Genomic DNA, 24,441 nt, shown 5'->3' with positions numbered 1-24,441 from the left:
ACACAGCCTTCTCCTCTCTTTCCTGCTTACCTCTTAAACCAAACTGGGGTGTTTGAGGTAGCAGTGAGGGCAAAAATATTTAACAGGTACCATGACCAGAAAATGGCCAATGAAGGCTAAAGGCTCCCTGCCGGGTCAGGTATAAACCATTAGTCTCTGGGTCACTGGGAAGTTAAGGGGTCCTGGCATTAGCTGGGGCTACTCAAGGCGATGGTGGGGGCACCTAGGAGCAAAAGCCTCATAACCAACCAGTATGAAATGTTTTAATATTTTAATACCTAGCACAACTACACCTAGCACAGCTATACAGTAGGTGCTTACTAACCAGCCTTGTGTAACAATTGATGAGGGACTGGGCACATTGCTGGCACCACTTAAAATGAAAGTTCATCATTATAAGTCTCTCAGTGGTGCCATTAGCAGCCCCCTCCCTGCACCAGTGCACTCCAGTTGGGGTCTTTTCCCTCAGAAGCAAATTCCTTCTCCAATCTGTGTTTGCTCTCAAGCCCAACATCCCTCCAGGATGCAACTCAAACCAGAACTTCTGTATTTTACATTTGTCAGGGGAAACTGATGGTCCCTTCATAGAAACAACCCAAAACACTGCCTAACAAAATCATGGTCAAGATTTTACTTCTTTTATAAAGAGCAACCTCAGTCCATCTTCTCATTTTTTGCATAGCCAAATACCATTAAATGTTTTCTTAAACAGTAGAGCAGTTTTATCCCCAGGGTGGATTCTGTTCTCAGTCTCTAGAGCAAGGGGACAACCTGCAGTCATCTTTTAAAACAGCACTTTAACTTCTCTCTTTGACATAAAAAGGCCTTATCTTGATAAAAGAGGCTGGGTAAATAATATTTCCCTCCATAACGACTTAGTTCCCACTGGAGTCGTTTCCAAATAATTTTAAGAAATAGTCTGGGTGCAGTGTTGCGCACCTGTAATCCCAGCAGCTCGGAAGGCTGAGGCAGAAGGATCTTGAGTTCAAAGCCAGCCTCAGCAAAAGCGAGGCGCTGAGCAACTCAGTGAGACCCTGTTTCTAAATAAAATACAAAATAGGGCTGGGGATGTGACTCTGTGGTCAAGTGCCCTTGAGTTCAATCCCAAGAAGTACTAAAAGAAAGAAAGAAATGGATTCATTCATTCATTCATTTATTCATTCATTCATCTGTTCCATAAATGTGTTGAGAGACAACTATGTAATAGCAATGTGCTCATTTGAGGAAAAGGAGTAAACAATAAGGACAAAGACCGTTGCTCTCATGGAGCCTACGTTGTAACAGAGCAGACAACAATCACATGGTAAATAAGCAGCAGATAGAATACATGAAACAGGAATCTGTGCTAGGATGGTAAAGAGCAGGAAAGATGCACAGGAGGAATTGAGGGGAGTGTGTAGTGTGTGAGGCAGACAGAGAGCTAGGTAGGGTGCCACAGACAAGGTGACGGGTGAGTGAAGACCTGAAGGAGGGGAGGGTGAGCCGTACTCATACCTGGGGTAGGGAATAGAAACCCATTACCGCGTGGCAAGCAAAACCAATAACCTGGAGAAAGCCCAGGTTGTAAAAATGACTGAACTGAATATGGACAAGTGTTTCAGGTGGTCCTTGGTTGTCTCCTTCATTATATGAAGATTTTTTTTTTTTTTTCCTTTTTGGTACCAGGGATTGAACCTAAGGGCATTTAACCGTGGAGCGACATCCCCAGCCCTTTTTTGTGTTTTGTTTAGAGACAGGGTCTCGCTGTATTACTTAGGACCTCACTAAGTTGCTGAGGCTGGTTTTGAACTCATGATCCTCCTGCCTTAGCTTCCCGAGTTCCTGGGATTGAAGGAGTATATCACTGCACCTGGCAAAAAAAAAAAAAAAATTTTTTTTAAAAAAAGGAACTCCTTTCCTTGCTTAGCGGTGCTTTTGGCAATCATGGAACTCTTCCTTCCCTCCCATTCATCTCTAGAAGGACAAATACCTCAGGCAAATTAGTGTCAGACTAGTCTGGTTTGCTTATGGCAGGATATAAAACCTATGCGTGATGATTACTCTCCTGGTGGCCTACATTTTTCCCATAAATGAATCTTGGATGGTAAACTAATTGTGAGCTGCATTTATGGACCTGAACTAGGTACAGCTGTTCCAGATATGTTCACATTGAAACAACCCAATAATGAATGTTTGCTGTCACATTTCCAGAAGTACATCTGCTTTGGGCGGTTTTGTTGGCCCACAGACTCTGTTGCCTGTACACCAAGTGTGGAGATTTAGGCTGATAGGAACCTGTGAGAGGTGATCAATATTTAGAGAGTTTCGGGGTTGAAGACAGTCTGTTCTTTAGCAGTTTATGAACCTCTCACATCTGTGCCTTTTGAGATGTCATTCTGAATGATAAGATGCACACGGGTGCCTCTGGCAAAATAGCCTAGTGCCTGTTTGGTGACCTGTGGACACAGCCACTTGTGGAGAATGTTGCTGTGTGGAGCTCTCCTTCATGTCTTCTTGCTCTGCACAAGGGGCATCTTCAGAAGGACTGGCCAGCACGTTTCCAGTAGCTGTGCACCTGGCCTGTCCAGCCAACCTGCTTCCCTTCTTTTGTAGCCATGCCCTTCAACAATTTAATTCAGTTACCTGCTGGAGGAGAGTGTTGTCTCAATGGTTAATTCTGAGAAAAAAAAAAGTCAGTAAAATTCACTGATGAACTGGGTTCTAATTCCAGCTTCCCTGAGGACATGGATGAGTCATTTTACCTCCCTGGGCCAGTTTCCTCATCTGTAAAATGAGAAGAATAATGATACTGAACTAATAGGTCTCTGGTGTCAATTAAATGAAATAATATACATAAAATACCTCATATGATAATAATGTACATGAAATATCTCATACAATAGTTAACTTGGCCTTAAATGATAGTCACTCTTATGTCAGTTAGTTTGAAAATCAAATGAGATCATAGTCATAGAGTACTTTTTTCTTCATGAAGAGTCACCTCCATCATCATTGCCATTACCTTATCACCACCACATCAAGAATTCCTGTCTTCTGCAGAAAATAAACCCCTCCTTAGTATAACACAGTGCTGAATACACACACACACACACACAACATCGAATTAAGGTATTTCATGATGATGATGCAGTCGGCTAACATTCAGCTAAAAAAAAAAAAAAAAAAAAAGAACAAGGACATGAGACTAAAATCAGAAATCTTACCTTCTAGGTGCCATTTTCCATTAATCTTTACACCTGAGAGAAGTCACTTAAACTCTTTGAGCCTCATTTGACTATTTGTAAAATCGGGACATTGGGTGTCAAAATTTCCATAGTGTTCAAAAACTTCACAATACCATGCAAAGTGAAGGAAAGAACTGGAACTGTGGATTTCTGTGAAAGGCTTAGCTCCCTTGTTCTCCCATTTTCAGCCTCACCCTAGCCAATCTATTCTCCATGTTGGGTCAGAAGGAATCTCCATAAGAAGACTCACTTACACCACTCAGAGGCTTAAAGTCAGTCAGTGATTTCCCATTGTCCTCAGAATGAAATCTAAACTCTATGGCACAGCATGCCAAGGGCAACTCACAACTGTGGGTATATATGTCCACTGCTGAGGACACAAGTAGAAGTCAAGCTTTGATATTGCAGTAGATAGAATAGTATTTGCATGTGGAAATAATGTGTAGACTAAGAACATTGAAAGCCAGAAGCAGTGGCACATACCTATAATCCCAGTGGCTCGGGAGGCTGAAGCAGAAGGATCTCAAGTTCAAAGCCAGCCTCAGCAATTTAGCAAGGCCCTAAGCAACTCAGTGAGAACCTGTCTTTAAATAAAATATTTTAAAAAGACTGGGGATGTGGCTCAATGGTTAAGTGCCCCTGGGTTCAATACCTGGTAGCTAAATAAAAAAATAAATAAATGGGAAGTACCTATAACTAAATGAGTTTTTAAAGGGCAAGAAAATACTCTGTATATATAATATAATTATAACTAGGCTAAATAAGACGAAGTAGTTTACTTCAAAAAGAAGTCTGAACTTTTTAAAAACTCAAAATGTGAATAGTAATTGATTTGACTAATTTTTCCTTCTTTGTAACTCTACTGTAGTTTGCAATTTTTTAAAATTTTATGGGAACATATTATTTTTTAAAATTGAGCTGGAGGGTATAACTCAGTAGTAGGACACTTACCTAGCATGCATGAGGCTTTGGGTTCTTTTTCTTTTTCTTTTTTTTTTTAGCAGACTGCATCATCATGATGAAATAATCTTAATTCAATGTTTTGTGCATGCATGCGCATGTGTGTATTCAGCATTGTGTTAAACTGAGAAGGGGCTTATTTTCCGCAGAAGATATATACATATATATATATATATATATATATTTATTTATTTATTTTCAGTGCTGGATATTGAAATAACATCACCTTGTACATGATAGGCAAGCCCTGTACAATTGAAGTATAACTCCAAAACCCTTTTATTTATTTATTCATTCATTTTAACTTTAAACAAATATTCCACAAAGGTTGTCCTGTAATTGAATATTTCTCTACTTTGTATATAATTATGCTCCACAGAAAGGCTGCTTCTGAATTTCTCTTCTGGTGATAGCAAGCACTAAAATTCTGACTTTAGCACAGTTCCTGTTCTTTTCTTCACTTGACATGGAAACTTTGAGGTCCAACATCCCCATTTTATAAGCATTTAGTAAAAATGCCTATGATTTAAGTTGAAGGTAGCATATGGTATGTGGCTCTTGCACCCTGTATCAGGAATGCACAAATGTCTTTTTATTCAAATGAATAAAAATTATCTGTAAGCATGGACAATGACAGCAGTAACCTGTTATAAATTGTCAACTGAAACCAGTAACAGAGTTACAGTGATTTTCTTAAACACCAACCAGTCTTTTCTTCAGTCATTTTCTCAGGTGACTTCTCTGAAGTTGCTAGTGTGGAACCTACCTAGAGCTTCCTGTTACAGTTTGCTAGTAATGGTGAAGCACTATTCTCAGAATTAGAACATGTCACCTCCCATTCCACCCATCATGCCCATTCCAGGGTCCTTCTCTTCTTTAGGTATCTGTGATGATAGTGTCTTCTGCTATAGTTAACAGAGAAGTCACCCCAGCGGCATTCAATAAAGCAGTTTTTATAACATGGGTTGGATGCATAATTTCTTTTTCCACCATATTCACAAAGTCTCCAAGCATAGCATTGGAACCAACTTCTGAGGAACTTTGCAAAATGTTTTCAACTATCAATGATCCTTCAACACCTGCATTCTTAGCTATGGTCATTGCAGGAATTTTGAGTGTTCTTTTAATAATTTCTATACCCAATTTTTGGATCTTCGTTAGCTGGAGTTAGCGAGTCCAAACCTGGAATGCACTGAAACAGAGAGTAGTCCCCACCCAGAAGAACACCTTCTTCAACAGCAGCTCTGCAGCACGAGGGCATCTGTAACTCTTTTCATTCATTTCTACATCATTTGTCACCTCAACCTGCAGCTACTCCATTTGAAGATTTTGCCAGTTAATCATTTTTTCCCTTTTCAAATTCACTAAGTGTGATTTCTAATTGCTAAGTGATTTCTTGAATTTCTTTCAATTTCAGCTCTCTCACCTTTTCCTTTCAAGAGCATGACATCATCTTTGGTGACAATGACCTCTCCAACTCTTCCTAAGTCATGAAATTGAACATCTTCAATATTTAGGATCAAACCCTCTTCTCCAAACACTGCACCAACTGTAGCAATAGCTACATCTTTAAGTTGGTTCTATTTTCACCCAAACCTGGAACTTTGACTGCCATAATCTGAAGAACAACTTTTAGCCTATTCAAAACAGGTGTACTTAGAGCTTCAACGTCTTCAGCAATTATGACCAAGGGTTTGTGGTGGGGATTGGCAATTTCACAAACTGGTATAATGGCCTGATGTTAGAAATTTTCTTTTCACTCAGTTAGAACATAGGCATCCTGGAATTCACATTTTATGACCTTTTGATATATTCATAAAGTATGGAGAAATATAGCTTCCATTTAGCTTCATGCCTTCCATAATTTCAAATTCATCATTTAGTGTTTTTCCAGGCTTAACTGTGATGACTCCCTCCCTTTCTTCCAATCTTTTTTGTTGCATCAAAAATTATGTTGCCAATTTTTGGGGGTCTCTATTTGCAGAAATTGTAGCAACCTCAACCATTTCTTCAGGGGTTGTCACAGGTTTAGACTGCTCCTTTTTTGGGGAGAGGGGTACTGGGGATTAAACTCAGGGGCACTCAACCCCAGCCACATCCCCAACCCCCTTTTATATATTTTTCTAAAGACAGGGTCTCACTGAGTTGCTTAGCACCTCATTGTTGATGAGACTGGCTTTGAACTTGCAATCCTCCTGCCTCAGCCTCCCAACTCACTGGGATTACAGGCATGTGCCACCATGCTCAGCTAGACTGCTTCTTAAGTTCAGTAATGCAGCATCCACAGCTAACATCACAACTCTCCTGATCCCCATGGGATTAGCACCTCAAAGTCTTCCTTGGCAAGAGTGTGCCAGTATAGTAGCAGCGGGGTTGCCATCCCCAGCCTCCTCATTTATTACTAGCAACATCTTGAACAATTTAGTTCTAATATTTTTGTACTTCTTCTTTAAGTCAATTGGCTTTGCAACAGTCAAATCACCTTTTGTTACTCTGGGACCTCTCCAACTCTGCTCAATAATTACTGCTCTTCCCTTTGGCTCCATTGTAATGACTAAAGCATCTGCTAAAAGATCTATACCTTGAAGTGTGGAGGCTCAGGAATCTGCACCAGATTTTATGCCTTTAGCATGAGCCCAAGTGAAATGGAGCCACTGCCCTGGACACTGATCTCATATGGCAAAGGACTGCTGGTAGTCTGAGCATTTCTGAGGGATGTTGGTATAGTGCTCGCAGTGAGGCACATCATCAGGGGTGAGTGAGGGCTTATTTTTTAATTTTGACACAAGGTTTCACTGAGTTGCCCTGGTTGGCCTTCAATTTGCAATCCTCCTGCCTCAGCCTCCTGAGCAGCTGGGATTATAGGTGTGAACCACCATACATAGTTGATCTTTTCTTTCTTATTCCAAAAGTAAAGCATATTTATTTAAGAAACTTCAGAAATTCAACTAAGAAAAAAACAAAAACTACCTTTACTCCTTATCTCTCAGAAATAATCACTGTGAAATCCTCTCACATAGTCTTAGTCTTGTATAATTGTATGTATATGAATATTTAAAACATAAAAATTCCAGTACTCAGAATGACCCAAACTAGGTGAGCAGTACCCTTTATAGATTCTCTCTTCACAAGGCTTACTCCTAACTGAGTGTTAGATGTCTTACCTGAGGGCCCTTTGGATTTTGGGTTCTTTTGTCTTTCTGTGGTGTTGGGGTTTCTGATCTGGCAGCTCCTGCTGTCCCTGAGGCTAAAGGAATTGAACAGTGAGTGTAGGCTGAGACTCTTCCGTGGGCCTGGCCAACATGGCCCATAGCTGGGTAACTGGGGACGTGATTCAACAGTGGTAAGTACGTTCATTCGTGCCCACAAAGATAGATAGTTTCACCAAAATTGGAACCTAGAAGGGAGACTTTTATAGAAACTCAGCCCACTCACATTGCCTGATCCTACTGGGAACCAAACTGTGGGGCTTGCCAGTCGGCAATGAACAAGCTTATTCATTCAATATCCGCTTGCCTGGAGACTGTATCTAGTAGAGATGCCGACAATCAGGGCACAATGGCTACCAAGACAGCAAGATCCCTTCTGGGGGTGGATGTTCCCTCCTCAGAAAAAGAGGACTAAGGAGTTGGTTCTGTGATGAGCAGCAGAAAGGGGTTTCCGGAGAGAGGCTAGGAAAAAAAGTGGTGCAGAGCTTAGACTGTTTCAGAGACTGTAATAAGACCAGGGCGACTTCCAGGTAATGAACAGGAAGTAGCAAAGGATGGGTGGAATTCTCAGGAAGTTGAATGCCATGGTGAACAAGACCAATGTCATTCCCAAGGCAGTGGAGAGATGCAGAGGGAGTTGAAGAACAGTAGAGATGTGAGGTTGGATTTGGGCAACTCTGGCCTCCCTTTCACCTCTCTCCAAGGTATCCCTGCCCTCCCCTCCCCCAAGTTCCAACCCCTCTCTTCAGATCCCTAGATTTCTTTTTTTCTTTTTTCAATTTTTTTTTGTTGATAGACCTTTATTTAATTTATTTATACGTGGTGCTGAGGACTGAACCCAGGGCCTCACACATGCCAGGCAAGCGCTCTGCCGCTGAGCCACAACCCCAGCCCAGATCCCTAGATTTCTATGGTGACTTTAAAGCATAAGGGATAAGTGACAGAAGAGAGTCTCAGGATGGTGTGCTGTAATGATAATCATCAGGACCTTAACCACCAGGGCTGACCATCTGACTACAGAATTATTGATGATGGCCAAGAGGTAGGAGAAAATAGGCCAGACATACTTTAATCATGGATTGTTTTCTCGATGGTCACACCCATCTCACAAATGGCCAGATGTGTCTCAAAGGAAATTGAAGCAGCACCTTTGTTTCATTCTCATGACAAATAAACCTTGAATGACTGAGCAGAAATTCACGGCATTGTCTCTGAGTCTCATCCCACAGGGCTTTAAGTATTTTTTAATCCCCTAAAATATGTTCATCTCCTCCAAATCTTTAAAATCTCATCAGTGCAGCAAGTGCAATATGTCTTCTGGATTATGGATATTTAATGTAACAAAACAATCACCTCTTGCTGAAAGACAATGTCAAATAATATCAAGTAAATCTCGAATAACCCAAGAAAGAAATTTCTATTCTCTCCATCCCTCTTCCCTGACACCCATGACCCACGTCCTTTCCTCTGCCACCTCCCTTTCACCGCCCTACCACCAACACGCATCACATTTCCCCTCTGAATGTCAGCCACAACTTGCACCGTGGGGCTCCTGAAGTCACCCATGTCAACCACGCAGCTCTGACTGGCTCATTTCCTGCAGGGCCAGCACTGTGATGTTCCATGATGTTCTGTTTGCTCTGTAAAAAGTTCATTGTCACCCTCTGATGTTTGAAGTCTCCCTGCCATGGTACATGGGGAAACTTACCTGTCTCTGTCATCTCCTCCTCCCCCATTCTGTGGGCAGATGGGTCTCTCTTGTTGTGTTTGCTCATTTCAACCCTCATCTCCTTTCGGTGGTGGGAGTTCTTATTGTTTAACTAACAAAAATAGCAACAGTACTTGCCCAGAACATAGGCTAAGTGAGGCCCTCTTCTAAGCACATTTAGAAATCTTGACGTACTGAACCCTCCACACAAGAATTGGTGGTTTATGTGATCATGAACTTGATATACAAACCAGGAAACCAAGGCACCAAAAGTTTAGATTCCTTGCCCAAGGTCAGCTAACTACCAAGAGGCCAGATCTGCACTTATAACCTGCCCCAGCCCCCAAATTTTACTTCCCTGAGTCTCATTTTCTTCTTTTCTGTTTTGTCCCTAATTAAGTGAAATCAACTGTGTTCAAACAACATTTACTACTTTGCTTCGAAAGTGCTTTGTCAGGTACTTGGGATTCCAGGGTGAAGAAATTGAAACCCTGGCCCACAAGCAAGCACACAGCAGGCCAGAGTGGGCTGAGTGGGGAAGGGGAGGCTGAATGAGGTGCCTGGAACTTGGAAGGCCAAGCGAGAGTCCCGGTGCCTCATCTGTGACATTTCAGTGGGCGTATGTGAGAGTGCCTGGGAGTCCCCAGCTGCTCTTCCACTAGAATGTTATTATTTTCTCTGTTTCTTTCTTTAGTTTTGGTAACTTCGATTCTTTCCCCTTTTGTTCCAGAAGAGCAGTTTTTGAACTTAACTTTGCATTAAAATCACCTCTTCTGGCATTAGCTGGTTGGTTTGCCTCTAAGCTACAGGTCAACCCATTTCTTCCTGCCATTACTCAGAGGTAGCATGTTAGTAAATCTGGCCAATAGAATGGGGGGAAGTAGCACCTGTCACCTCCAAACCTGGCCCATAAAAATTCTCTCTCATCCTTCTTCCCTGCCTCCCCTTTCCTACCTTAATTCCATATTCAGCGGAGGACTCTGGGGGGATTCCAACACTCATGCCAGTTTGAGAATCATAACCAACACATCTGCTTTAACCATGCTGCCTCCCTACCTTCACTATAGCAGGTCTATGGGACCTGATGTTTCTTGGGTGATTTACTGATGCAGACTGCTATTTTCATTCTTTAACTTTTCCTTGGGACACATTCCCTCAGCAGAGTTTGCTATTGGCTATTTTTTTTTTTTTTTTTTTTTTTTTTTTTTTTTGTTCCAGGGCACTTAACCACTGAGCCATATCCCCAGCCATTTTTTTGTATGTTATTTAGAGACAGGGTCTCAGTGAGTTGCTTAGGGCCTCACTGAGTTGCTGAGGCTGACTTTGAACTCACAATCCTCCTGCCTCAGCCTCCCAAGCTGCCAGGATTGCGGGCATGCACCGACCGTGCCTGGGTGCTATTGGCTTTATATGTGAGCAGTTAAAAGCTGCGGTTCTCTGAGGATCCTAACATGCACTGGAGCCACCCAAAGAATATTTTTCTCTCCCTTAGGACTGGAGTCATATGGTACTATATGAAGGCAGACCCTGAGAGTGATTTTGGACCTGTGAAATTTGCTCTCCGTGATAAAATGATAGCTATTACTTGGAAAAACTTCACCGAACGTATATACATAAAGGAATCAGGTAATATGTGAGCATCTAAAATGTGCCAAACCTTGTGCTAAGTCCCTGAAATTGCAATGGCTCATTTAATCCTTGCAGCAACTGTCGGTGGCAGATATTATTATTACCCTACGACATGAATGAAAGGCAGGCAGAGAGACGTAAAATTATTCACCCAGAGTCACCCACTGAGGAGCAGCAGAGCTGAGATTGAAAACCATGTGACCATTTAGCGGACATGCCCTGGCCGCAAGCCCCTGGACCTGCCACCTCCCTGTCACGCGCTCTGTCTTTCCTCTCACTCAGTGGTCTTTTTCCATCCAGACTGCTCCGCGTGATTCCACTCCTTTTGCGCACTGCTCACCACACTTTCTGTAATGAAAATGTAGTCAGTTTGAACAAAGCCCCCGACCTGATGATTCTGCCTAGTTTTCTCCAGTTTGAGATTCCTTGTCACCATGGCAACCAGATTCTTGGCTGAAACTGGATCCCTGGAGGTAAGAAAATACTGGAAGGAAGCAAAGTGTGGTGGAGACTCCTAAAGCTGGAGCGTGGTTCCCTCAGGCTGCCGCAGCCATTGCCCTGTTCCCAGCCTGCCTCTCCCTTCCTCATCCAAGGCCTGTTTCGCCATTAGTACCCTCATAGGCCTACAGAAATGCTTAGGTTTGCAGGGTGCTCCGAAGTAGGAAGAGAAAACTGCACAACTAAAATTAAAGAAGGTTTGATTGAATGTCTACAAAAATGGCATGCTAATTTCATGCATAAATTGGAAATTCATAAAAAATTCATGATGCTTAAAAACAATACGTCTTGCATTTCTTCCCTTTGCAAAGGCTTTCATCTGCATACTGATTGTGGAGACAGCACAGCCCATTGTAAATTGAATGTATTCTTTGTAGGCGAATTCATCTTAAAAGCAGAATTTAAAGTCATCACCATTTTTTTTTAACAGCCAAAATACGAACAAATACTACTCGCTCACATTGGCCAAATACTCACTACATGAGACTTGGATGCTTTTTAATATGCTTGATATGATGGAAGGTGTAGCCTTCTGAAAGAATTCCTAAAACACTTGAAATTAGTAACCTCAAGGAAGCTCAGTGTGTTCAAGGAGGGCTTGGATATAAGAGGTCAAGTGTGGGCCTCTCAGTCCTGAGCTGGGAGGCCCAAGAGGGAAGAAAACATTCTTGAATAAAATGGCAGCTTTACCCAGCAGGGTATCTCAGGAGAGGCTAACTATTTGAACATGTCCAATGGATTCCAGCTGCCCAACTGGAAAGAAGCCAAGAAAGTCTGCTTCCCATTTTCCCTTTGCTGTAGGGAGACTGGGAGGCCTTTATTTTAAAAGGGGAACAGGGTGGAGTAAGAGGGGCCACAAACATCCAGTGTTACTTTCTTGCCCTTCAGCGAGGTCGGAGTGTGCCTTTCTTGTCTTTCACGGGGGCCCAACCGCTCACTGGACTTGGAGGCACCACCAATTCACGTCTATTTTCTTATCAAAGTCCTGGACTGGAGGGAGACCAAGCAGCTGTCACCCCCACATCAGAGCTGGTGCAGGGAGGGCTCTGTGGCTCTGTGATAAAACTTGCCTGTGGGAGTTGATCAGGGACCCGCCCCTGTCCTTGGTCTCAGCCTTTGTCTCTTAAAAAAGCAGGAAAGGTTTTATCAAGTCTTGGGGTCTCAAGACTTAATGTGGCACTGCAAGTCTCAGGACCTCAGTTTCTCACCTGCAATGAGGATAATCCCTGCCATTTATTCTTGTCAACAATTGCCAGTCTAGAATGGGATAACAGATACAAGTTTGCATTAAAAGATTTAAAGTGTTATGACTGTGACAAGTGTTACAACTCAAAGCATGGTCTTTAGACCTAGGCCCTCGTCATGGGGAGCTGGTCAGAAATGTAGACCGGTAGCCCTGTCCCAGCCCTGCTGAATCAGAATCTGCCTGTTAACAAGCTCCCAGGGGATTTGTATGAAAATTAAGGGTTCAGAAGCAAGGACTTTAAAAACTGCACATCAGACCTTGTAAGGTATCACTGGTTAATGATTTGTTGAATGTCTGACTTGTCTGTTAGCTCCTGAGGTCAGGATCCAATATGGCTTCTTCCCCAATGTCCCATTTTGGCTCAGTGGTAGACAAATGGTGGGCGTGCCATTAAAATTTCTTTGCTTAAATTAATAAGTCCTACACCCTGTGTGACTGACCCCAGGCTAGGAAGAGTAGACAGGATACTAAACTCCCACCACAGTGAGGAGAGCCCCCTGTATTGGGTACTTGCCCAAAGCCTAGCAGAGCCGAGCAGAGGCTCTCCCACTTGAGGGTGTGTCAGAATTCCCTGGAGATCGTGGGGCCCCGCCCTCAGGGTTTGGACTCAGGAGGGCTGCATCTGGATGGAGAATGTGTATTTCTAAGAAGTTCCAAATGCTGCTGGTCCAGGAACCCCACCTGGAGGCCCCCTTCCTCGATGATTCCTGAATAAGTGTCTTTATATTTTAAAGACAGAATATGAGGCATTCACAGTGACAAAAACATCAACTTGGCAAGAAAAAGCATTTTCAGACCAAGGGGTGTGACTGCTATTTTGGATCCTGGAGTGCTTTTCAGGTGGCTGTGCATCTGACATAGGGCATAGATAGATGCACTAAGGGACCAGAGGATATGGGGTGCTGATGGCCACAAGGTTATCATTTGGGGCTCTAAGATATGGTTCTACATGAGATTCACTCATATAACTTTTGAATTTTCCTCCCTGTTCCCACACTCCTGAATCACCAGGGGCAGGACTCAGGTGTCCACACCTTGTATTAATCAGCCCAGTCCTCTCAAGTTACTTATCCCAAATAGTAACAGTAAACTCGTTTCCTGCCTATCAGGTCTTGAGCTAAGTACCTCACACATATTGTCACATAAAACTGTCACGATAGCCTGTGAGGTTAGTTTTCTATTGCTATAATAACAAAATACCAAAAGCTTAGGGGGCTTAAAATGACACAAATGTATTTTTATAGTTTTGAATGTCAGAAGTCTGGCCTTGTTCTCACTGGCCTAATACCATGGTTCTGGCAGAGTGGGATGCTCCTCTGGACACTATATGGGATAGTTCATTTTGGGGCCCTTTCTAGCTTCTAGAGGCTGCTCACATTCCCTGGTTGATGGTGTCTTTCTTCCTCCTCAGGCAACCTTGCATTTCTCTGGGTCTCTCTTCAGTAGTCACGTCTCTCTTCGGATTCCTCCTTCTACTTTTCAGTATTCAGGGCCTACCTGGATGATCCAGAATTATCTTTCTATTTTCAGATTGACTAATTAACCTTCTGAATTCCATCTGCAACTTTAATTTCCCTTTGCCATGAAACTTACCTATTTATAGATTCCAGGGATTGGGATGTGAACATCTTTGGGAGTCCATTATTCTACCTACAACAGTAAAAGCTCCTATTTCCCCCCATTTGGGAGACAGGAATATTGAGGTGCAGAGAGATTGGGCATTTTCCTAAGGTCACAACTAGAACTGACTTCTTTGCCTGGGTTTCCCACTGCAGAGCCTAATGCAAAAGCATAAAGGTGAACCAATTATTGGGGAGTGTGATCTCATGAGAGGGAGACATAGCGGGTAAGGAGGGAAGCAGATGTGGGGGAGATACAAGAAGTCAGGGTCCAATTGGATATCTCCTGGGGGCAGACTGTGAGGTGAGAAGGGAAGCCTTCCAGGTGGCACATTACCTCCGTGCACCAGGTCACACAGGCTGAGCACCAAGAAGTTCTCTCTCACATTGTAGTCTCAGAAGCTCCAGGTGAGGTGCTATCAGGCTGTACCTGTGTGAAGCTGGTTGGCTCCAGCTTGGTACTGGTCACTAACCTCACCCCACCCATCCCTGGGAAGGAACTGGTGTAAGAGAAAGCTGAGGTTGAGAGACCTTGAAAGTTGGCATACTAAACCCACAGAACTCTCCCTGGCCCTGGACATCTGAGTCCAGACTGTGTGTCTTAGCCCCATCACAACAGTTACATGTGATCACCTGTACTAAGGTAAGTGCTGTTCAGCTAGTAGCCCTGAACTTCTTGAGAGGGTCAGCTCTGTTCCTGATGGCACTCTTGAGAGCATGGTGGTATCTGAAAGTTCCTCATTCAAGCATTCTCACTGGAGTCTTTTTCTGAGACTGCTCCACATCCTGGCCCCCTGGATTTCCCCAACCTTAAGGTAGTGGTCAGGGGTAGGGAGGACCTTCCCCTGATACTATTCATGGTCCATACCTATAGCTTCATAAACAGACCCAACCATACTACAACATGGTGGCAGTGATCAAAAGTCACTGAAAACATGAATCTCTGATTTTCTGGGCAGTTCTCCCATTGTGTTGGTCAGCTTTTCATCACTGTGATGAAAATACCTGACAGGAACAACTTGGAGAAGAAAAAGTTTATTTTGGGGTCACAGCATCAGAGGTGCAATCCATGGTCAGTAGACTGATGCTCTGGGTTTGAGGTGAAGCAGAACATCATGGTGGACGGGTGTAGTGGAGGAAAGCTGTCAGCTCATGGAAGCCAGGAAGCAGAGAGAGAAAGGAATGAGCCATGACTGATAGAGTCCAGGCAATGCCCCCAGTGACCTATTTCCTCAGTCATGCCCCACCTGACTATAGTTACCACTCAAATTATTATCCAGCAAATGAATTAACTCACTGATTAGATTATAGCTCTTATAATTTAATCACATCATCTCTGAACATTCCTGCATTGCCTAACATATGAGTTTTTGAGAAACATTAAAGATCCAAACCCGTGGCCCCCAAAAGCTCATGTCCATTTCATAATACAAAATACATTTAGTCCATCTCCCAGAATCCCCATAGTCTCAGTAGTTCCACCATTTCTCAAAAGTCCAAGTCTATTGTCTCCTCTGAGACTAAAGCAAAGTTCTTTGTTGTAAGCCTCTGTAAAAATCAAAAGCAAGTTATACACATTTAATTTACAATGTCATAGAGTCAACATTCCTATTCCAAAAGGGTGGATTAGAGGCATAAAAAGAAGGGTTGGGACCAAAGCAAGAACAACAACCTCTGGGCAAACATTAAGTCCTATAGCTCCATGTCTACCATCCAGGGCATACTGTAGTGAGATGTGAGCCCCAAAGAGCTAGGCATCTTGGCCCCCTGGGCTTCACTGGCTGTAACCCATATGACCTCTCTGTTGTTCTGCTTGCAACTTTCCTTGGCAGATGATCCATATTCCTGGCATCTCTTAATTCCAGGGGTCTCCATTATATCTTTGACTTCCCTCTCACAGCGTTCATATATCACCCGTCCAGGGGCTGCCATAAGGATACTGACCCTGCTACACTTTTCCTGGCCTCACAGGTCTTCCTATGAAATCTCAGCGGAAGTTTTCATGAGCTCTTAACTCCAGCATCCTGCATTCCTGCAGAACCGTACAACTATGCCAAGGTCTGCTGCCAGCTCAAACAGTACCTGGGTCCCTTTGGACCATGGCTGCAGTGACTTCAGCACATGAAACAAATCCTGGGGAATCAACTTTTTAGGCATCCTTGTGTGAACAGGGTGCCTGTCTCCATGGTCTCTTAAAGGAGTTTTCACTTTTGTAACCTTGAGCCTATGATGGGTATGGCCTTGCTGATTTCTGAGATGCCCTTAAGACATCTTTGCTATTGTCTCAGTAAACCACTCAACTTCTTTTTAGTGGTTATAATCTCTTTAGCAACCACATCTTCCTTGTCTCAAATTTACATGTGCTTCTTCTCTGGCCAAATTACAATTTTTTTATATCTTTCCTCTGTGTTCTCCTGATTCTCATAGTAAACCTGGCTAAAAGCTACCTATTTGTGTGTTCATTGGCTTACCACTTAATGTCCTGTACAGTTGAATAGTGCCCTCCCACCCCAAATTTGTGTTCCCCTGGAAACTCAAAATATGGACTTTCTTCTGAAACAAGGTCTTCGCAGATGTAATTAGTTAAGATGAGGTCACACTGGATTTGTGTGCACCTGAAATCTAATATTACTGGTTTACTCACAAAAAAAGGGAAATTTTGACACTGAAACATACACAGGGGAAAAGGCCTTCTGAAAACAGAGGCAAAGATGGGAGAGAGGAATGCCAAGGAATGTCAAGGATCCCTGGCAGCTAACGGAAACTGGAAGAGGCAAGAAAGGATTCTTTCTTGGAGTCTTTGGAAGGAGTGTGACCCTGCTATCACTTGATTTTAGGCTTCTAGCCTCCAGAACTGTGTGAAAACAAATTTCTGTTATTTAAAGCTATGCACTTAGTGGCTTTTTGTTAGGACAGCCACAAGAAACTAAGACTTTAAGGTCCTTGAGGGCAGGGCCCAGGTCTGTTTTGTACACTGTTGAATCTCAGGGTCCAACAGAATCTCTAGTGCATAAAATGGCCTGCAATACATTTTTGTTGAAAGACGGTAACAAGAACCAAGTCGATCTGCTTGGAGGAGAACAGCAAGAGAGTGAGAAATTAAACTTGGCTTTTCCTTCCCAGTCTCACTTCCAGATGCTGAAATGGCTATTTTTGGTGAATGCAAATTGTGGCTGTGGCCGGTGTCTTCAGTCCAAGGCCACAAATGCACGCGCTGAGCCAGGATTATAGTCCCAAGTGTTTATTTTTAAAGTGACCATGCCTGACCTTCAGGCTCAGCGGCCTGCAGGCTCCGACTTTCCTGGTCAGTGTCACTGATCCCCAGCAGAGAAAAGCCACATGTTCCAAAATGGAAGAGTCCCTCAGCCTTCCTCCTCCACAGCTAAGGAATACCTTCCCCTCCCATCTGTCGCCTACACATTGACCACTTTCTGTCGTGTTTTGGACACCCACAAATCACAAGCTGTTGCTCTTGGCTTGAAGCTCCAGTTTCTTGAATTAAATTATAAGTGTGATTGTGGTATGCACCCCGCAGGGTGCGGCTGCTGGGCCAGTGTGTGCTCCCATGAAGGCAGAGGGCTTTCTCTGACCCCTTGGTCTTCCTGAGAAGGGATAGGACAACATTCTCCAGAACTGCTGGATCTCTTTTCATTTTTCCTGTTAATTGAACCACAAGACAGCAGCAGTCAGCTGGCCACTGGGATGACATTGGTTGCCAAGGATCCGGATTCTCTTTGTCTCAGAGGTCTCCCCAGGTCCCAGCTTCAAAACACTTCACTCAACAGTTCAGCCAGGATTCCAAAAACAATAAGGAAAAGTAGTATCAAACCAATGGGACCCAGGGTAACTATTTTTTTTTTTCATTTTCATGAATTATATTTTTCTTATTTATTCTTTGCATCAATAAAGAGTGACTCTGACAGCCTCTAAACAAACAAACACACACGCAAATACATATGTTACTGTTTGTCTCCAAGTTGGGCTTCCTTGGAAGTCTGCTCACTCACCCTGCACCTGTCGCCTCAAGGAAATAATGAGATGAAGACGTCACATGGCTGATTCGGAAAACACCAAGGAGTCATGGAAGCGTCCTGAAGTTTTCTAAGGAGGTGTGGAGCAGGGTGTACTCCATGCCGCAGGGCACAGAGTTTAACCCCTGACAATGGCCACTCCTCTTCTCCTTCCTCATCCCATCTTCCTGCCCCCCACCCCTTCTTTTTGCACTTACAGCTATACAGGTTCTCCTGTCAGCTCCCTCTTCTCTCAGCCCCTTTTGCTATGTAAGACCTATGTGTATCTCCCTCACCTTCTCTTATTCAGGTTAATTTGGCCTTTGCCCAACTTCTGCCTCCATCACCCCACACAACCCAATAGCTGAGCTGGCTGAACTAATAAGATGCCCTTCCTTCCTAGGAAGCACCTGGCTTCCCCATCACAAGCTGAAATCTTTGGCAGCTAGAAACAACCATGCCGTTTGTTGACACACACAATCTCGGAAAGTTCTGGGTTGGCCTCCATTCCTTCTCCCCACTCCCCTGTGATGCCAGATAGCTAGAAAACACGTGGTACAGGGATGGGAGAAGGCCAGCACTTCAGTTCTGGACTGAGGCTCCAAAGACTTATCTAGGCTGGTTGATTGGATCTGGGCATGTATTTTCCCTTGGAGAGATACACATGGTAACTGGCACAGGTATTGTAAAACTAAAGTATGTGAGCTGGAGATGGGGCGAGGGGGTGGTGTGGGTTGTGGCAGGTGGCCTTCAGCAAGTAAGAACCCTCACGAAAAATGAGGATTTTTCACAAGTCAGTTTTTTTCGAAACTTGCAGAAATGTCACATGTCTACGGTACTCTGTGGGAAGTTGGTGAGAAGTGATCCCAGGATGCCGCAATGAGAGTTGAGCTCCTGGATGATCCCAGGAAGACTGGTAGTGGCCCTGATCCCTGTCTTCCCTGGAGTCCACGATCAGAGGTATGAGGACTTCTGGGGTCTCAGCCACTCAGCAGTGGAGAGACCTATGGCCTCACAAGTTGGGCTCTGTGCATCTAATGTCTTCAGGGTGTGGGAGTTGGCCGAGGTGTGAGGTGGCAGGCTAATCCAGAGGATGGAGCTTAACGGTGAGGATCCAGGTGGGAGAAAGAAGCAAATGCAGGCAGGAGGCTGGGGTCTAGTTCTAGGAACTGGGCAAGACCTCAGGTGGTGGTGCCTGGTGAGTTTGAAAGTAGTATCTAATCCTCCAAAGGAAGGGTCTAGAAGAACTTGGTATGATGTTGGACCCTATAAAACTGGCTGAGATCCAGACACAGGCCTCAAGTTATGTTAGCAAGTTGATGCAGAAGTCCAGACCTCTGAGCTGATCCACTGTGGCAAGGTCTAGAAAAGTATGATTTAGATGGTCTGTATATACCCCAAACCAAACTCCCTGCCTCCCTCCTTCCCTCCCTCCCTTCCTTTTGCCTGTTCATTCATACTCTGTTGCCAAACCATCTCTTAGGCAAGATAGGCCAACTCCTATCCTCATGGAGCTTATAGTAGACACATTAAAAAATAGTTAAATTCATAATGATTTAATTATAACAGTGGATAGTACCTTCCAAAGAGGTACAGCATTTTACAGCATTGAGAGGGAACCTAATCAGGTCTCGTGGGGGGAGGACTCAGCAAGGCTTCCCAGAGAATTGACATCTAAGCTGAGACCTAAAGGATGAGACCTCAGGCAAAAGGGAACAAGGGTGCAGGGAGAGGAAGAAGATTCTAGACAGATGGCAGCACCTGTGCCAAATCACCGAGATAGGAATGGCATGTTTTGGAAACTTTCTGGAGAGAGTGAGCCCAAACGGATGGGGTGGGAGACAATGGTGGACTGCTGTTACCAATGCCTCTGAGTGGAGCAGAGTCTGGGTATTAATAATGATGATAATGAGGGGCTGGGATAGCAAAGTTGGTAGAGTGCTTGCCTTGTAAGCACAAGGCCCTGGGTTCGATCCCCAGCACCCCCCCCAAAAAAAAAAAAATGATGATAATGAAAACTGCCTTGTATAAGGCACTTAGGAGCTATGTGTTTTGTTTTATTTTATTTTACTTTATTTTATTTTTGAGCTATGAGTTTTATATGCCTCTTGTTCAATGCTCAAAGACCCCTAAGGAACAGAAATCCTCTGTTTTTCTCCTTTTGCTAGCAAAGCAATAACATTTGTTTTTCTTTTTTTCTGAAAAAAAAAAAAAAATCCCCCTTAAGGGATTAGTGCAGTTATAATCCCATTTTACAGACAAGAAAAGCAAGAGAGAAATTAATGAGCACATCTAAGGTCACACATCAACAAGGGAAGAAACTTAAACATAATCCATGGCCTACCCAATTCCAAGGCCCCTGTTCTGAAAACCTTGCCTACTGCCTTTAGCATCAGCAGATCTTGCTGAGAAGGGCTGAAGATGTTGTCTCCAATGTGTTAGTTTCTCTGAGCCCAGAGAAGGATGGGGAGGAGGAAGCCGGATGGGGATAGGGTGCTGGCGGCTCCAGCAGTGGAAGAGCTATTAGGGAGAGCTCAGTGGTGGAGGCGGTAGGTATGCACCCAGCTCCTTCGTGTGAATGAATCACTGGTAAGTTGAGGATTAGTCAGAGGCTGGCGGTGTTGTTGCGGAAGTAGTGGGCTGGTGTGGACTCAACCTGAAGCTGCGAGGGCCGAGTTCTTTCTCCCACAGTAACACTGTGAACAGGGAAGCCAAGTCAACTTTTGACAGTGATTTTTAAATAGAAAAACATCTTTTCCTATCGTGCTTGCAGGTGGCTCTGATGATTGTGGAAGAAAGATACAAGTTAGAGGATTTATGAAGTCTTTGATCAGAGATGCCCAAAGCCAGATGTCTCACGAGCAGAAGAAAACTAGCTCCCATTTTGCAGGCTGTTCACACAAACATCAAGGGGTACCTGGAGAAAATTGTAAATGATTTGGAGAAGGAATTTATCACCGAGATAACTCAGGGACTTCCTGGTAGGTCTTTATGCTTGTGATTTGGAGAAAACTCTCAAGCTCCTTGAATGTGGTAGAGTTGGGGAAAAAAGAAAACCTGAGACTGGCTTTGGTGAGATAGACGTCGGAATTCGAAAAACAAGAACCACTGTAGAATTTAGGAAAGGCAAAATAACTGGCCCTCTTGGGGTACACCTTAACTACAACCCAATGGTATGTTCCCCTGTAATTATCAGTGTCTAAGTTTGTGTATGGGATTCTTCCCACACTTGACTTTAACATTAGTGGCCCAGGTTTAATTGCTATTCAAACACCAAATGGTAGGACAGGGGTGGAACTTTTGACCTGGAAGGAACTTCCACTTTTTGGGCTACCAAATTTCTGAAAGCATGTGAGTACCAGGTATTTCTTTAAACTGGTTATATATTATCTCTATTCCTTGGACCAACCCTTATAGTTAAGATTAGGAAGTCACCTTGTCCAAGGTGCCCAGTTAAGATTAGGAAGTCACCTTCCAAGGAACCCAGGTATTAGTAGCAGTTTTTGTGGCTGGCAAGAGTTGGGTCTCCTTCTTTCTTTTGGGAATCATCAGTTCAGCAAGGACTGGTTATAGAATGTTGTAGAAGATTCCTGTGAGTCTCATGTAGGTGGTGATGCTCCAGCATCTGCAGCTGGGGTCCCAGCTGGAGGAGACAGGGTGGCCATTGGAAGGAGCTCCAGCTTTCTTAGTGCAAATTCATTTCTAGGTATCATCTCAGTCAAGGTTCTTACCCTCTCCTGGAGCCTAGCTTTCCTTAACTGGTCACAGAAACAGTTAGGTCTTCCTCACTGGGTTATTGTGAGGATCACATGAAACAATAAACAAAATTAAGGGAAAGTTTAAATTATTTTATATATAATTTTTGGTACATTGCAAAATTTCTAAAACATGAAGGTATCATGAGTGACATTAGAATTTTCTTAATTAAAAAAAAGAAGAAACGTACATGTCTAAAGTTTTGACTCGTATATGCGGCACACAGCAAGCCAACATAAACCTTCGAAGATGAATAACCAATGGGACACCCCCTAGGATGCAGACTGTCCAACAGGTCTGGGGAGCAGAGGTGGTAACCCACAGTGGCTTTATTTGCCTGATGGTCTGAGACTCTTCTTAGAAGACAATTAGTGTTGAAGAAAAAGCCTGAAGTTCTCAGACTTAACCAGGGGCACCAGATCAATGCTGGTGTTCCTGAGCACAGCTCCTATGTCTGTCACATAGACTGATCCCCAACTCCCTCAATGAACCCTGTCCTAGTCTCCATGAATTTCTGCCTGAGCTCTGGGGAGGGAGTAACAAAACTGAAAAGCCATTTCCTAAAATCTCTGCTAGACTTTGAGAACTTTAGGCAGTCCAGCTGGTAACTTTGTAACTAAGTATACACAGAGGGGGACAAAAGGGACTTCCCCTGTCTGGCTCCCTGGAGGTGTCCCTAGGGTCTGGAAAGCTAGGCACCAGGAACTGAGAAACTGTTGGTGGTATCTTGGTGCATGTGCCTGTAAGCAGATTTTATTCTAGAGAGAAAAGGAGAGGAGGAACTGAGAAGCAGAATGGGACCTGAGGGCATTCCCTTACATTTCCTGTGATGTCAGATCTATTTAGGAGAAACTTGGAGATCTCGGGGTGTTGCTGCACAGCCATCTGCGGCACAGACAGCCTGTGGCCTCCTCAGGAGGGGAGGCCTGCCCTTTGGGCTGGTGGGTGAGTGATTACCTTGTGTAACTTTGTTGGGTTTTTCCTGTGGCCTTAACAAGACGTTACCATGGTCCTGACAACAAGTTACCTTTTAAAAATGCTGTCCAGTCAATTGGGGAAATGTTATCAGGAAAAACAAAAGGTCCCTCTCCTCTGTCTTAGCTATACTGCTCGTTTTTCTTTCTCTCTGCAAACTGAGAACTGAACCCAGGACCTTGGGCATGCTAGGCAAGCACTCTACCACTAAGCTACATCCCTAATCCTCAGCTACACTCTAAAAAATTTATTTAAAAAATTGTGATAAAATATCTATAATATAAAATGTATCATTTTAATCATTTTTCAATGTATAATTCAATAGCATTAACTATGTTAATAAGGTCATACAGCAATCCATGTGTTCTATTTTTCCAAAACTGTTTATCACTCCAAATGGAATCTCTATAACTTTCAGGCAGTAACTCCCATCCCCCCTTTCCACAGTCACTGCCAACCTTTAATCTTTCTGTCTCTATAAATTTGCCTATTTTGGGTATTTCATGTAAGTGGACTCATACAATATTAGTCCTTTCTGTGTCTTTCTCATTTCATGTAGCATATTTTTTAAAAATGTCATTTGTGGGGCTGGGTCTGTAACTTCATGATGGAGCACTTGCCTAGCATGTGTGAGGCACCGGGTTTGAGCCTCAGCACCACATACAAATAAATAATAAAACAAAAGTATTGTGTCCATCTACAACTAAAAAAAAAATTAAAACATAATGTCACTTGCGTTGTAGTACGTATAAGAACTTCATTCTTTTATATAGCTGGATCTCCCATTGTATGTATGTACTGCATTTTATTTATGGATATCCATTATATTCCTCGCTTTATGGGTGCTTGAATGATTTTCAGTTTTTGACTACTGTGAGTAATGCAGCAATAAACATTGGCTTGCAAGTATCTGTTTGAGTCTGATTTTCAATTTGGGGGACATATACTGAGGAATGGGATTGCTGGGTCCTGTGATAATTCTATCTGTAACTTCTCGAGGAAACATGAAACTGTTTTCTACAGCAGCTGCACCATTTCATATTCCTATCAGCAGTGTACAAGCCTTCCAATTTCTCCATATTCTTGCAGTGCTTACTGCTTACTTCAAAAAAAATTATTGTTACAGCCATTCTAGTGAATGTGAAGTGGTATCTCATTGGGGTTTTTATTTTCATTTACCTAATCAGTGATGTTGAGCCCTTTAAAAATCTTCTTGAGAGAAATATTGATTTAATCTTTTCCCAGTTCTGAGCTGGATTGATGGTTGTTAAGGAGTTATTGTTCTATATAAATTCTGAATATTAATTTATTTGTATTTATTTTTATTGATTCTTTTTAGTTATACATAACAGTAGAATCCATTTTGCTACAATTATACAAGCATGGACTATATCTTGAATCTTATTCTAATTAGGACTCCAGTCTTGTGGATGTACCTGAGAGTGAGATTCCCTGTGGAATAGTCATATGTTTACACAGGAAGGTTATGTCAGATTCATTCCACTGTCTTTCCTATTCCCATTCCCCCTCACTTTCTTCATTCCCCTTTGTCTAATCACCAAACTTCTAATCTCCCCCACCCCTTATTGTGGGTTAGCTTCCACCTA

General features: G+C 43.2%; 1 pseudogene; it reads right to left on the bottom strand.

Annotated features, from left to right (window-relative positions):
• Nucleotides 1-5,002: 5,002 nt before the first annotated feature.
• On the bottom strand, nt 5,003-6,890 carry LOC124979837 (60 kDa heat shock protein, mitochondrial-like; annotated as a pseudogene).
• Between the last annotated feature and the right edge of the window lie 17,551 nt (nt 6,891-24,441).

This window comes from Sciurus carolinensis, chromosome 1 (genome assembly GCF_902686445.1).
Source record: "Sciurus carolinensis chromosome 1, mSciCar1.2, whole genome shotgun sequence".
In the NCBI taxonomy this organism is placed as follows: domain Eukaryota; kingdom Metazoa; phylum Chordata; class Mammalia; order Rodentia; family Sciuridae; genus Sciurus; species Sciurus carolinensis.
This window is presented reverse-complemented; position numbering and strand designations above follow the sequence as displayed.